Genomic DNA, 13,821 nt, shown 5'->3' on the forward strand with positions numbered 1-13,821 from the left:
TTCACATAATATGATGTAATATTCATATTATATTACGAAAACATAAGTACAGTAATTCTAAGGTGATGAGACTTGAATAAACTATTTCATCAATGACCCCGTTATCATCTAAATATGGGGATTATTAGAAAAACGAGTGCAGAAAGGAAAGCTAACTCTTCCAATCATTCTCACAAGGAACAGAAAAGTTTTCTCCCTTTACCAAATGATATATTCAGTATATCTAAAACTGCTAGTCTTAGTTTATATGGTTTAAGATTCGAGATTCAAAATCAAATATTGAAAATCTTAATCACCGATTGTATCCTTTTGTTGCAATATACAATATACAATATACTTTACTAAAATAATTGATCTTGTTTCATGACTACATCCAATAAAAACGATTCTTATTTTATAAATCCATGTGTGCATAGTTTAAAATTTATATGTAGTCATGCAATACACGTATGACGCTTAGTACTTTGGCTTTATGATGTCTGATAAGTATTTCTGCATATATTTGCATTGCAGAGACCCCAGTTCCACCCACGACGATTGCAATTTTGATATATGGGCAAGTGATTCAGGACACTGATGGTGAATTATAGTTTATATTATACAATAAACGATATAAATATTACTGCATTGTATTATGTGCTTTTCTCAGTTCGAAGGCTTTGCTTACATATACAGCTAGGTTTCGTAATATTTCACACTTATTATTTGTAATCAGCTCGACAGTTTTAAACATATTTGGTCTATGACAATAATAATGCTTAAGATATTTTGCTCGTAAACAATAATATAACTTACACTCAAAAAGAAAATGAAATTCGTCCTCTAATTCATTACATTTGTTACATAGCCTTTGTTCCCTTGGCGTTCTATTCCATCTACCTGTTTCAATATTTAATCTATGTGATGACATTCGTAACTTTGTAAGAGCATTTCTATAGCATTTAACATTTACATGTTTAATATATGGTTGAAATTGGAAATTACAGAAAGTGTTATAGAATATCGCTCGAGATGAATTTTCCAATCTACTATGCCAGTCCTGTACAAATATGTCCTCAACACGTTGTTTAAAAGCACTAATAAACTGGTTATTATTTCCAACACTCTGTTGCAGCCATACATGATAGCAACCTAAGCTACACAATGTATCTTTAACAAGTGAAGCCCAGTTTTGCTTACGTGGATTATAATCAATATCATTTAACATAGTATTGCAAATACATGACACATATTTTCTATCACTACAGCCAGTGATCTTAAACCAATATTTAATAATACAAACAAGCCTCTGGGAATGTAAATCCATTCGGCCAAGATTACCATAAATAAAATCGTTTTGAGTGTTACATTTAACACCCAATACAGACTTGCAAAATTTTGTATGCACTCTTTCAATCGGCGTTGCTCGAGCAAATCCCCAAACCTCAGCACTATAAAACAGTATTGGTTTAACTATCTTTTCAAAGAGATCTAACATATGTTCGACAGTGATATTAACGTAACTGTACAAATATTTTCTGAGTTTAAATATCGCTTTAAGAGCCTGACCAGACAATGTCCCATGTGATTCCGTGAATGAACCTCCTGATGTAAATATTATACCGAGATAAGAATACTTATTCACAATTTCTATGTGGTTTACATCACAATAAAAGTTTAGATTATTTGGAAGTCTACCACCTTTTCTAAATATAAGTACTTTGGTTTTATCTCTATTAACAGTTAATTTCCATCTGTTACAATATGTCGATAAATAATCTAATTGTTTTTGCAGTTCTTCTGCTGAATTTGCGAAAATCACAATGTCGTCTGCATACATTAACAGAAAAATCTTAAGGGTACCAATATCAACACCTTCAGCACCTTTTAAGAAAAGTTCATCTTCTAGATCATTTAAATACATAGCAACAATAAAAGGACTTAAACAATCGCCTTGACGTACTCCTAAAATGCTTTCAAACATCTCTAAAGTTTCACAATTTAGTTTAACACATGAGCGTACTTGCTTATACATAGACTTGATAACATTAAAAAGCTTGCCTCTAATACCTAATTTGCATAATTTGTACCAAATGTTTGGTCTAACCAGATAATCGAACGTTTTAGAAAATTCAATGAAAACACAAAATAATTGTTTGTTTTGATTAATTATATGGGTTATTAAACCATGTAATACAAAGATATTGTCCCTAGTTCCCATATCAGCCCTAAAACCAGCTTGTGCTTCTACATAAATATAGTTTTCCTCTGCCCAATGTGTGAGTCTAGTGTTTATAAGTCTTGTAAATAATTTTCCAACAACACTTAGTAATGTTATTCCTCTAAAATTCGTAACATTTGACACACAGCCTTTCTTATGGATAGGTACAATGTAGCCTTCACTCCAACATGAAGGGAAATAATTACATTCTAAAATTTTATTGAACAGTTTCACAATGCTATCAACTAATACATTTTTTCCATACACTAAAAAATCATTAAAAATACAATCGGGCCATGCACTTCGCCCCAACTTTAGTTCTGAAATACCTTTCAATACGTCTGATTTTGTAAATGGCACGTCCAACTCATTAAACATAAGTTTTAATTCATCTTCGGCAATTCTATTTGTGAAATCAATTACATCTTCGTCTGCTTGAAAAAATATACTATCAGGGTTGTGTATAGCTCTAAAATATTCAGAAAAGGTGTCTAAAGATATACCTTTCGGACCATTAGGTACATTACATTATTTTAACATTCTCCAATATTCTTTGGCATTACTGAAGCGTGCAGACAATAACTTTTGGGTTTTAATGTTATCTTGTTCATAGTTAAATGATCTAACACTCTTTTTGTACACACTTCTAGCTCTGACCATTTCATTTATATTAACATCGCTATGGTTTTTTCTATAATGGTTTAGTTTTCTATAAAAATCGACTCTGTTAGCCTCACAAACATCATTACATAAATATGACGGTGTTGTAGAAGCTCCACTGACCTTAAGATTTTCGTTATTATTTTGCGATGTATAAGTTTTACCAAATAGTGGTTTACATACATTATCTATACACGATACAAAGCTATCAATACAGTTATCAACATCTTCATTTGAGCTAATTCAATCAATATAGCTATTCAAATCCTGAAACTTACATTTGAAACTATCACTGGATATTGATTCCTGAAAAAGATCTTTTTTATCTGCATTCCATCTATAATAAAAATCTAAATGTGTATGACTATTTGTATTTTTAGTTGTAACATTACAATCAATATCATCATGATTTATTTGATGCATTCACAGATGATATGCTTAAATTATAATTGGCTGTATAAATTAAATACAAAGATGTTGCTTGCTCTACAAATAAAAGAGCTTTTTCACAAACATGCATGTAACCCGCACTACAATGTCAACTATTGTCAAGGGCAATTACATTTAGAACATTTGGATCATAAAGCATGAAGTGTGCACATGTTCACCTCATGGTGATGCCATTTTCAATCAATTAAAGCGCATGAGTAATGCGAACGTAATTTGCTCCACTAACTTATGCTGACAAATTGCCCGACAGAGTAACCTCTGTATACCACCTCTGCTTCCTCATAGGTTATAAAAAAAGCTTACAGTCTAAGAAAACTGCCTTTATTAGCCATTGAAGCTATCATAGCTATCCCTCATCAGTGTGTGATATCTTCCGTAGTAGTAACTCATAGTAAAATCAATCAAATAAATAAAAAGACGATGTCCCAACATTTAACTGTTGTCTCAAATATCTATTCATGTAAAAAATATAACGAAACTACCCAGTGGTGCAAGTTTATATGTTGATAAATTTTTGTTGCGCTAAAAAGCAACCATAACTCCGAAGTTACCTTCAAATGCAGGGGACATGGGTGAAATCTGCCAAGTTGTTAAGGAGGAAATGTTATTTTTAACAAGGTGTTGTATGCAATATGATGATGCACATTAAAGGACACAGTAGAGACACAAAACAAACAAGTTATGTGTTTGTATAACACTATGTCCCCTTTTGAGCGATTTTGAACCATATATTTGACCTTTGACCTTGAAGGATGACCTTGACCTTTCATCACTCAAAATGTGCAGCACCATGAGATACACATGCGTGCCAAATATCAAGTTGCTATCTTCAATATTGCAAAAGTTATGGCAAAATGTTAAAGTTTGTGCAAACCAACAAATGGACAGGGAGGGAAAAAACAATATGTCCCTCAGTATAGACTGGGGGACATAAAAAGCTCAAAATGAGCATGTAATAAATAAGCAACTTAAACAAGAGCTTTGTCACAGACGTGACGAATACCCCCGCATGCGGCATTGACACAGAATATTTTGCATGTTAAAACGCACTAAGTGACCCCGTGACCTAATTTTTGACCTGGGATGACCCAAATTCGAACTCGATATCATGAAGATACTATTTCTGACCACGTTTGGTGAAAATTGGATGAAAACTTCTTGATTTAGAGAGCGGACAACATGCTGAATGCTAAGTGACCCGGTGACCAAGTTTTTGACCCGGCATGACCCATATTCAAACTTGACCTAAACATCATCTAGATACAACTTCTGACCAAGTTTGAGAGAGAGCGGACAACCAATATGAACTGACTGACAGAGAGACAGACCTACCGACAGACAATCTCACTCCTATATACCCCCCTAAACTTCGTTTGTGGGGGTAAAATAATTATAAAATTTGCACCTGTGACTGTCCAGGAAATGTTTTTTTCTGAAATCATTTTGTGCCATCCTTTTGTACTATTTTGGTAATAATTTGTAACGAGTTATTGCGTGCAACACATGATGCACATGAAAAGGCACAGAAGAGACACCCAAAATCCGCAAAACATGAAAATGCTGTCACATGGGTATCATTCTTTTGTTTGCCTTTCAGCAACCGTAGATGTCAATTTCTATTGATGCGCTTCCTTTTCAATGATACCGTTGTGGCAGCACCTTCCCGTTCTGCCGATTTATCAACAGCTGTTTTAAGATGCGAAACATCTTCACAAATTGCCAATGGCTCTGTATAAACTGAAAATGTTGGGTACATTCACAAATGGTATGGATGAACGCTCTAAATATCGACTCCACCATACTATCTGGGCATTTGACAACCTTCCAGAACCCTGCCATTTGTTCATGTCCTTGTTCATGGCCGTTACCTCAGAGGCCAATTTAGGATTGGGCTTGACAGAGTTAAACTCAGAGGGTATTTCTGGAATAACATCTGTTAAGTCCAACTGAGACTCAATTTGATCTTCCCTTGGCCAATTTTTTGTTCGCAAGATGATTTTGTTTGCTATGGAAGATATCACGAACTGATGAGGGCCAGAAATTCCGGTTAAGATGCCCCGGCATTCTTCGAGGGCAGCCTTATAATCATTTATACCAGTCAAATGGAACACTGCAGTTTGTGTATTTAAGGGTTCTTGAAGTCATTTCTGCAAATCTGGCAGTGTCACGGAATCAACTTGGCGCAAATGTGTGGCCACTGACGAAAATACCTGGTCGATATCTTCATGGGAATGACCCACCATCAAAAACCCCATCTTTACCTAAAAAAAAATAAATGTGTTATGTTTCAAACATTGCTTTTTTAACATTATGTAAGGACTTGATATGTAACGACACAATTTCTTGTTTGGCCGTCAACTTTTTTAGAAGCAGAGATAATCTCTTTTTCTTGAAAGACATATAAATAATCCTTTATTACAGTGTGTTTTGTAATAATTGTGAAATTCCGCAAAAAAAATGGCCCTAGACAGCCAATCTCTGTCATATTGTTTAAGAGATCAAAATCTTTAATTTCCCTTGAACTTATTTGTATGCTCTGACAGATTTTTTTTTTGAAAACTTTAATTGGGAATTGTTAGGTCCCAATTGGGAATAATATATACTTTTTTAAATTTGGAATATGACCAAATACCGGCCCCGAATTTAAACGAAAAAAAAAAACTGACAAAGGTATAAAAACTGAGTAATCATAATTTGAAGGAAATCATTGAAAAAGACTACGAAGAGATAGTTAACATTTTTGTTGCAAAAGAAAAAAAGGGTCATGAATTTGTCGAGCAACAGATAAGAATTTGCCAGAATTCAGTATTTCAAATAATTAAGTACCGATAATTGAGTCATGTCAAGTAAAATTGAAACAGCAAATTATTAAGATTATTTAAGACTTTCATTATTATTCCCTAAAAGCAGGCGTTTCGCGCGAATTTTTCCTTACAAAAAAAATGAAAGACCTTTTCCCCAAAATCAGATAACATGACTACAAATTTGATACAGTTGTTATCCTGCATGATCAGGTAATTCTAGAAAATAACTCTAAGACTGAATACTGCTTGAGCGCTGAATATGCAGTTACTAATAACGTTTTTTATTTAATAAAGGCTGTTCAACAATACAGAGCACACATTTCTTACAAGACGGTTTCATTTCAAAAGCAGCGTTTTTGGATCTATTAATGTTTCATGTAAAAACAAATAACAGGTGAACAAATAACGCTTACTATTTAGATCGAACCCTACATTCCTTCCCAATGAGAAGACATCGTAACTGGACCATTCATCGGGAAATTACTGACGAAATCCAATCAAAGTCATTATACAGAACAGGTTGTGCGATACAAAAGTATCGCTGAGGTACTAAGTTCATAACTTACATAGGATTGTTCACGAGATTTGTGTATAGATTCGTTAATTTTGGAAAACGTCATAATATGTATATACTTAAAAAATATTTACTGGGATAATCTGAAATAAGTATGTCTGCAAGAAAAAATAGTTAAATAACAAAATGTATTCACCTATATGTAATGGTCTTTAATAACAACATTCAGTTTATTAAATTTATCGTTGCTTAATACATCTGGTAATGCCTATGTATGTTTTCATACATATTGATTTCAAATTTAGCATCATTTGTTCACTGGGGGCAAGCATGTATGCATATAATGCATATATTCATGTTTTTATTATATCAGTTGTGTTGAAAAACTGTCATTTTGCAAATTGTGGAAAAGGTTCCATAAACCAGTGTCTATGATTTATTTGGTATATTTCATTGTTCAACAGTTTTTTTTCTTTCCAGCACGATGGTTTTGATGTTCGGGTGTTCCAATTCACGTCTTGGCCAGAGCAAGACAATGTGTGTAATACTTTAGACATGCTTAAATTCTTGATCGACGCCCAGGATTCAGCTGGTGATGGTAAAGTCCTTGTTCAATGCAGGTGAATCAAATTTATAATTGCCAAGTAATAAAGATGCTTAAATGTAATACCAATGAGTTAACTTCAACATCGTAGTGCATATTAGTTTTGTGTTTAAACACATATTAATTTGGTATAACTAATTCAATTACATTTAGATTTATCTGTACATTGTTGCTTTGTGGTTGAGTCATCACTTACTAAAATCATTGAATTATACGTTGAATTTTCAAATCTGTTTGTTGTTTTTTTCTCACATTAACTAAATGTATTGATATTTTAGTGACGGTTGCACGCGCAGTGGTCTCTTTGCGGTCATATGGTAATTGTTGAAAGAATTAAAAGCGATGGAGAAGAAGTTGTTGCAGATACGGTTAGACTAACCAAATATCGGTGCCACCGAGTAATTCCAAACGAGGTATGACAATAGCATAAGCTTGTTTTACTATGCATGTATATTACACTTGATAATAACGGTTAATTGTCCAAAACGGTCAACGACCAGTATATTTCAATTCGAAAGTCATGTTTGGACTGAAAACAACGGCTTACTGTCATTGTCGGCACGGGTACTTATTACATGTACCCCAGGTACTCTCAAGTATACTTACATGTACCCCGGGTACGGCAAATATACTCAAACGTATCGGGGAAATTTAATGCTAAATCGGTCGTTGTTAACTTAATAATTTTCACATTAATGTCAATTTTCTGTTAAATTGCCTCTATATTATCGCAACTTATACTCAAAAAGCATGTCGATGCAATTGTTTTAAAAGAGAAGTTTGTTAAAGATTAAAAATATCGTTTTATGGTTACCGGTATCGCGTTTTACAACATCGTATTTGGAGCGGGAATACAACTCGGATACATTCAAATCTCGACCGGGTACGTTTAAGTATATTTACCGTACCCGGGGTACATGCAAGTATACTTAAGAATACCCGGGGTACATGTCAGTAGTACCCGAGCCGACAATGACCAATCGAGCCCAACTGACCAACCATTTAAAATGTGGTGGTCCGAGAATAGCGGTCACTCGTTGACAACGGTCATGTTGGCCATTTCCACTGACTGACCGCTGTACTCAATTTTGACTGTAAATAATACATTTTATGCCGATATGTTTGATGAAAAGTTAACCTTTATTTAACATTTAAATGCTGTAAGTAACTGCGTTCTCAAATTAAACTATTCGCTGATGTTGTTGTTTTTTGTTGCAGAAGCAGTACAATTTTTGTCATGAGTCTGCAAATGAATATGTGAAAGGCTGAATGACATATGCAAATTCATAAATTGACCCTGTCCTATAATAAAGAATAAACCGTTCTGTTAAAAAGGATATGTTTTAAATGTTCGAAACTGCAATTTGAGTGTTTGTGTAAAATATGACATGAAGTAACATTAAATTAACATTTAACGAGCAAAATAACACGTGAAATAAACACATGTGTGTAAAATATTTTGACGTGTTTTAAGCGTGTTAACTGTTGTTTTTGTACATGCTTTTTGTCAAACGTATTCTGTTTACACCTTTTTTATTCTATTAATGTGCGCCTGATCTATAAGAACTTATGTTTTATTTCAAGCTATTGTTCATGCGCTTGTAGGTTTGAATCCATTTGAGTTTTTTTCCGATTTGAAAATTTATATTCTTAATATTTTGACTAATTGATCAGCAGAACTACTTTTAATTCAGAACATAAGTCAACGAAAGCATTTTTAAGGCTAGATATAATTATCATGATAAGGATCATACAAATGTATGAGTGTATGCTTTTGTACAATAAGCATTTACGTTGTTATTGTTTCCGTTTGTTTGATTTTGGTTTTTAACGCTTGTATGCATCTGATCAACAAAGGGATAAGATGTTTTGTTACCGAAAGAAACAAACAAAGCACCTTTTTACAATTGTTTTTTTTTTGTAAGGAGAACGTTAATAATTACGTCCTGTATTTTATTGTAAAAGAAAACTAATAAAAAATAAAAATAATACCGTCTAGAAAAGATGCATTTCAAACTTTCCGCCTCGAAACTTCATTGTTAATTTATTAAAATAAACGTGTACTGTTTTTTCGGGTCGTGTATAATGAAGTACATGTTACATTTGTTTCCTTACTATTTTACAAACAATTTTACATCTGAACACAATCATAAATCATCAAACAAAAAATGCTTGCTATACTTTTTTTTATGACACAGTCGAAACAATTCTTTTAAATATTATTACTGCAGTATAAAATGTTTGTTAAAGTATCTATTGTTATTGTTATATAATACCCTTAGTTATGTTCCTATTGTCTGCATTGTTATATTACACATATAAGTATATTTATTTGAACTTAAACCAGAACAAAAAGTCAGACCATTGATGAACAATATATACTTTAACTTTTGAAAGCCGATTAGGATGGTAATAATAATGACAATAAAAATCATCATTATTATTTTTCACTCGTGTGCAATCAATAGCCGTATCCATATTGTATATGTATTTGCTAGTATGTTTCATAATCAGCTGATTTCTCTTTTCAATTTTTTTTGCGGAGTTTGGTATAAATCAACATTAATTGATGGCATCCAGTTAGCAAAACAAGAGAACTATTGAATGATGATCATACAGATATTAGTTTTATGCTTCATATCGTTTAATTGGAACCTCTAACGTGATAATGTACATATCTATGTATGTTATGGATGTATTTTGCCAAAGTGTCCAAACTTTTTATGGATGTATGCGAGACATGAATCTGGTCGGTGGATCTTTTCTCGCACTAGCAGATTAAATATACAATCCATTATGAGCAGGTAGCTTAGTTTTGACCAGTATGGTATGATTTATCATCTTTCTGCGTTATTTGCTCGGATCATGTCTGTATTTTTCACTTGAAGTTCAACAGAGCATGTGCAAACATGACTTTTAAATACATATAATGGTTTACATAAAAAAGAGGTCTCAATATTGTGCAATATATCGTTCAGAAGAGTGTTGTGTCAAATCAACCCGTGTGTAAAGCAGTGTGTATGGTTAATAATTGTCGGATTTGCTAATGTAGAAACTAATTGGTGCTAGTTACTACGAGAGCGTTACTTGTTACTGAAATCATGCAAATTACTCATATAACATGCTTGCAAGCGTGTATTTATGTTCATATTAATTGTATTCATGCAACTAACAAGTCTCATACCACGCATATGTGTGGCAATACGTCGATACAATAAGATACTTCATATGCGTACTCGTTTATCTAAAAGAGTGGGATAACATTAATACATGATCAGAATTTATGATAATTTATTATTTATGATCGTTATTTTTTGTAACATGATTATTCAAATTAATAAATGGCTTTCAATTGCATGGCGTTGCTGTTTTCATTGACATTTTGTTATTGGCATTACAAATTTGCAACGATTATATTTGATTTATACAACGTGGAAGACAAAACTTTGATTGTAAAGATGTGAACTATGCAAATATGTCGCTTAACATGATTTTATTTTAATTATTATGTTTCTTGTCATATATATCAAGTGGTCAGATTAACATTTTTCCCCAAAGATCGAAATTTACATGTATCGGTTTCAAATGCGAAATAGTGTGCTTAACAGACTCGACATGCATATTTAACGGTAAATCTTGCAAACGCTATATGTTCCTATTTGTTGAAGATGTTAACGCACATGCACGATGTGTTAATTTACAATTAGTTTCACAATTATATGACACGACAGTATTAAGTTTTTGTTTAAGATCAACGACATGAAATAAGGAAAATATTTACTGAAGTTCATTTATTCAAACCAGTTTGATAAGGCGCGCGCTTTTTGCGTCTGGCCCTTGATCAGGTCAAGGCAAAATAAACCTGACGAGTGTGTTCTGAAGCCGAATCCTCAATACTTCTGCAAGCTGTATTGGATGCGCGGCAATCATCCGATATTGGTCGGCCAAGGCTAAATGGATTTTTCGTTGTATATGTAGATCAAACATGAGCAAAGCACGCCGTTCATACATGGTATACCGTTAGATCTTTCTTAGACAAATGTGACTGTCCGCATTTTCTGTTATATTGGCTCTTAAGTAGTATTATAGTTCTTTTAAAAAATACATAATTTGTGTGACTCTTTATCGTTATCGATCTGTTCTCTTAAGCAATTTATAGATGTACAATAGCAATACATTAAATAGCCTCACATATAAGCTAGTCGATTTTATGTAGTTTTATCAGTTCTTAATCATCCGCAAACAAATTTTAATACAATTATTTTCAAAAACTATCGTTGGCTACAAATAGTTTAGATTTAGTTTTTTTAAAGCCCATGCATCTTACTTATATTTAGAAAATAAAACAGATATTATAAAATATCGAATAAGTGAACATGACACAGCAGTTTTTGACATGTCATCAATCATAAAACTTAATGATCTTTTAAGTTTAAAAATAAATAACCTTCTACCAGGAAACTGTCCTTAGATAGAAACTAAAGTTATATCTACTCAGCGCCGCCCCAGCATGGCATGTAGAACGCGGAAGTGATATATTTAGATGTGATATTTGCTAATGAACACAAAAATGCTTGACAAAGTTTTGCAATCTTTTCAAGAAAGATAATAGCTATGTCTGCATTGTTGAATAATCATTATAGCGGTATATTATTAGGATCGCCGCGTGCAATCAAACTTCCTTCGCAAACCCTGCAAACTACGCAAATAAAATGCCTGCAACACTACACCGACAAGTATTAACTGATTGTTATATTTAGCATTTGTCCTTGGCCTATTTCGTTTTTAAGTGCACATGTTCATGGTTTAAACAAACTCTTCAGGATCAGTTTTGAAATATTGTATAAAGTATGTGTTTTGTATAAACAGATTTACATAATATGTAATAAATTGACTTTTGGCACACAATAGATGTATGAAAACAACAATAAGGAAGATAAAATATACAGGAGAAAAATAAAATACAATCTGTCATAAGTTCAAACATAGATATTAATAATCAACAAAACAAATTAAATATCTCTCCGGGCAGGATGTTTACTTACTTATACAGTTTTTTTAATGCAAAATGTGTTATGTCCAAATTTAAGACAAGATTTGAGCAGGTAGTAGTAAAGAAGACACTGCCGTAATACAATCAGCCTTACGGTGATACATTTACTGAAGTAAAATATAACAAATTGCATACCGTCTATAATGTAGTAACCTACATTGCAGAAGACGGAAGTTTCTTTGTTACATAAATGGCTGAATGATAAAAATGGAAAGCTATTTTTTGTATTGTAATAACACAAATGTGAATAGTATTTTATATGTGCCAATGTTTTCAATAACCGTTTGCTCGTTTCGTGCTATCCGGACTACATTGCATTTACACTCTATACTACTTCTTCCTGAGACTTTAATCTAAAATTTGTTCCTTATAAGTCTTGCTAACAAGAAGAGATTGAGATTACCCTTGTACTTATTTATTTAATTTTATCCTTAAAAAAACTTTAATTATGTTGCTTTGGTATATACAAACCATAAAATAATTAAATGGTTATTTAATCAAACTATGTTTCATCTTTTATTGCTTAAATTAGCAAATATCATTTTTTTATTTACATGTGTTTGTGTTAGCGTGTGAAAGACCCCTTCAACCGATGTAACCCCCGATTTGTTTACATCCACAGTTTCAAGTCAGGGACCACAGCTTTAATCGGTTTGTTCTATTTAATGTCGTATTGTACATAATGTCGCGTATCGTGAAGGTAATCGGCCATTCGCCTTACATAACAAATTATCGAACAAGAACTACACACCTGATAATATTTATGGAGCTTCGCTATTTCTATACATTTAAGAAAAAATAAGGGAAGTACTTTTTATCGATTTCAGCAAATTGCAAGCAGTGTGTACTGTTCAAAACGCACTCGTGTTTATATTATCAGCCGAAATGACAAAGTATGATTGAGCTGTCACTTGAGTATCGTCAGCCATTGTGTTTACCTTGTAGGCTATCGGGTTCGCGCGTGCCAACCTTGTGCTAGCATGTCACAAAACAAAGGCAGGTCATTTAGATAAAAAATCATGTGCACAAACACAACTGAAATATGGACTGAATAAGCATAGTAGTGATCACTTGATAATATCTAGGAATACCGCCCTCCTATCTATATTAAATTTAATATTGCTTTGATATATAAGATCACAGAAGTAAGTGATCTATTTAATATAATAAATATAAATTGAGAATTATTTCCTGTTTTAAGTGGTGTTTCTTGTAACCATTAGACACTTCAACAATTTTCTTAAGTATTCGACGACTCGTAGGCCAAACAAAAATTGCTTCGATAGTGATTTAAACATTTGCGGTTCAAACGAACACTAGCGCGTGTTTATGAATCATATGTTGCTGACGGTGGCTTATTCAAGTAGTTTGCAGTACAATTATACATGCACATTCTTAAGTATGTCACGAATATTGTTTGATTTTGCAATATATCAAAGAAAACATGGCCTTTTCGTTCGTATTTCAAATGTTTTATAAATCGACTCGAAATTCTTAAAGAATTAATTGCATTTCCTGTTTTGTTATAAGGAATGC

General features: G+C 32.8%; 1 long non-coding RNA gene across 1 annotated transcript; it reads left to right on the top strand.

Annotated features, from left to right (window-relative positions):
- Nucleotides 1-458: 458 nt before the first annotated feature.
- Nucleotides 459-10,572, top strand: LOC127839254 (uncharacterized). The gene is made up of 5 exons (XR_008030251.1): nucleotides 459-579; nucleotides 6,535-6,660; nucleotides 7,109-7,248; nucleotides 7,511-7,645; nucleotides 8,451-10,572. It is a non-coding gene; the product is annotated as an uncharacterized LOC127839254 (long non-coding RNA).
- Nucleotides 10,573-13,821: the final 3,249 nt, after the last annotated feature.

This window comes from Dreissena polymorpha, chromosome 7 (assembly GCF_020536995.1).
Source record: "Dreissena polymorpha isolate Duluth1 chromosome 7, UMN_Dpol_1.0, whole genome shotgun sequence".
Taxonomy (NCBI): Eukaryota; Metazoa; Mollusca; class Bivalvia; order Myida; family Dreissenidae; genus Dreissena; species Dreissena polymorpha.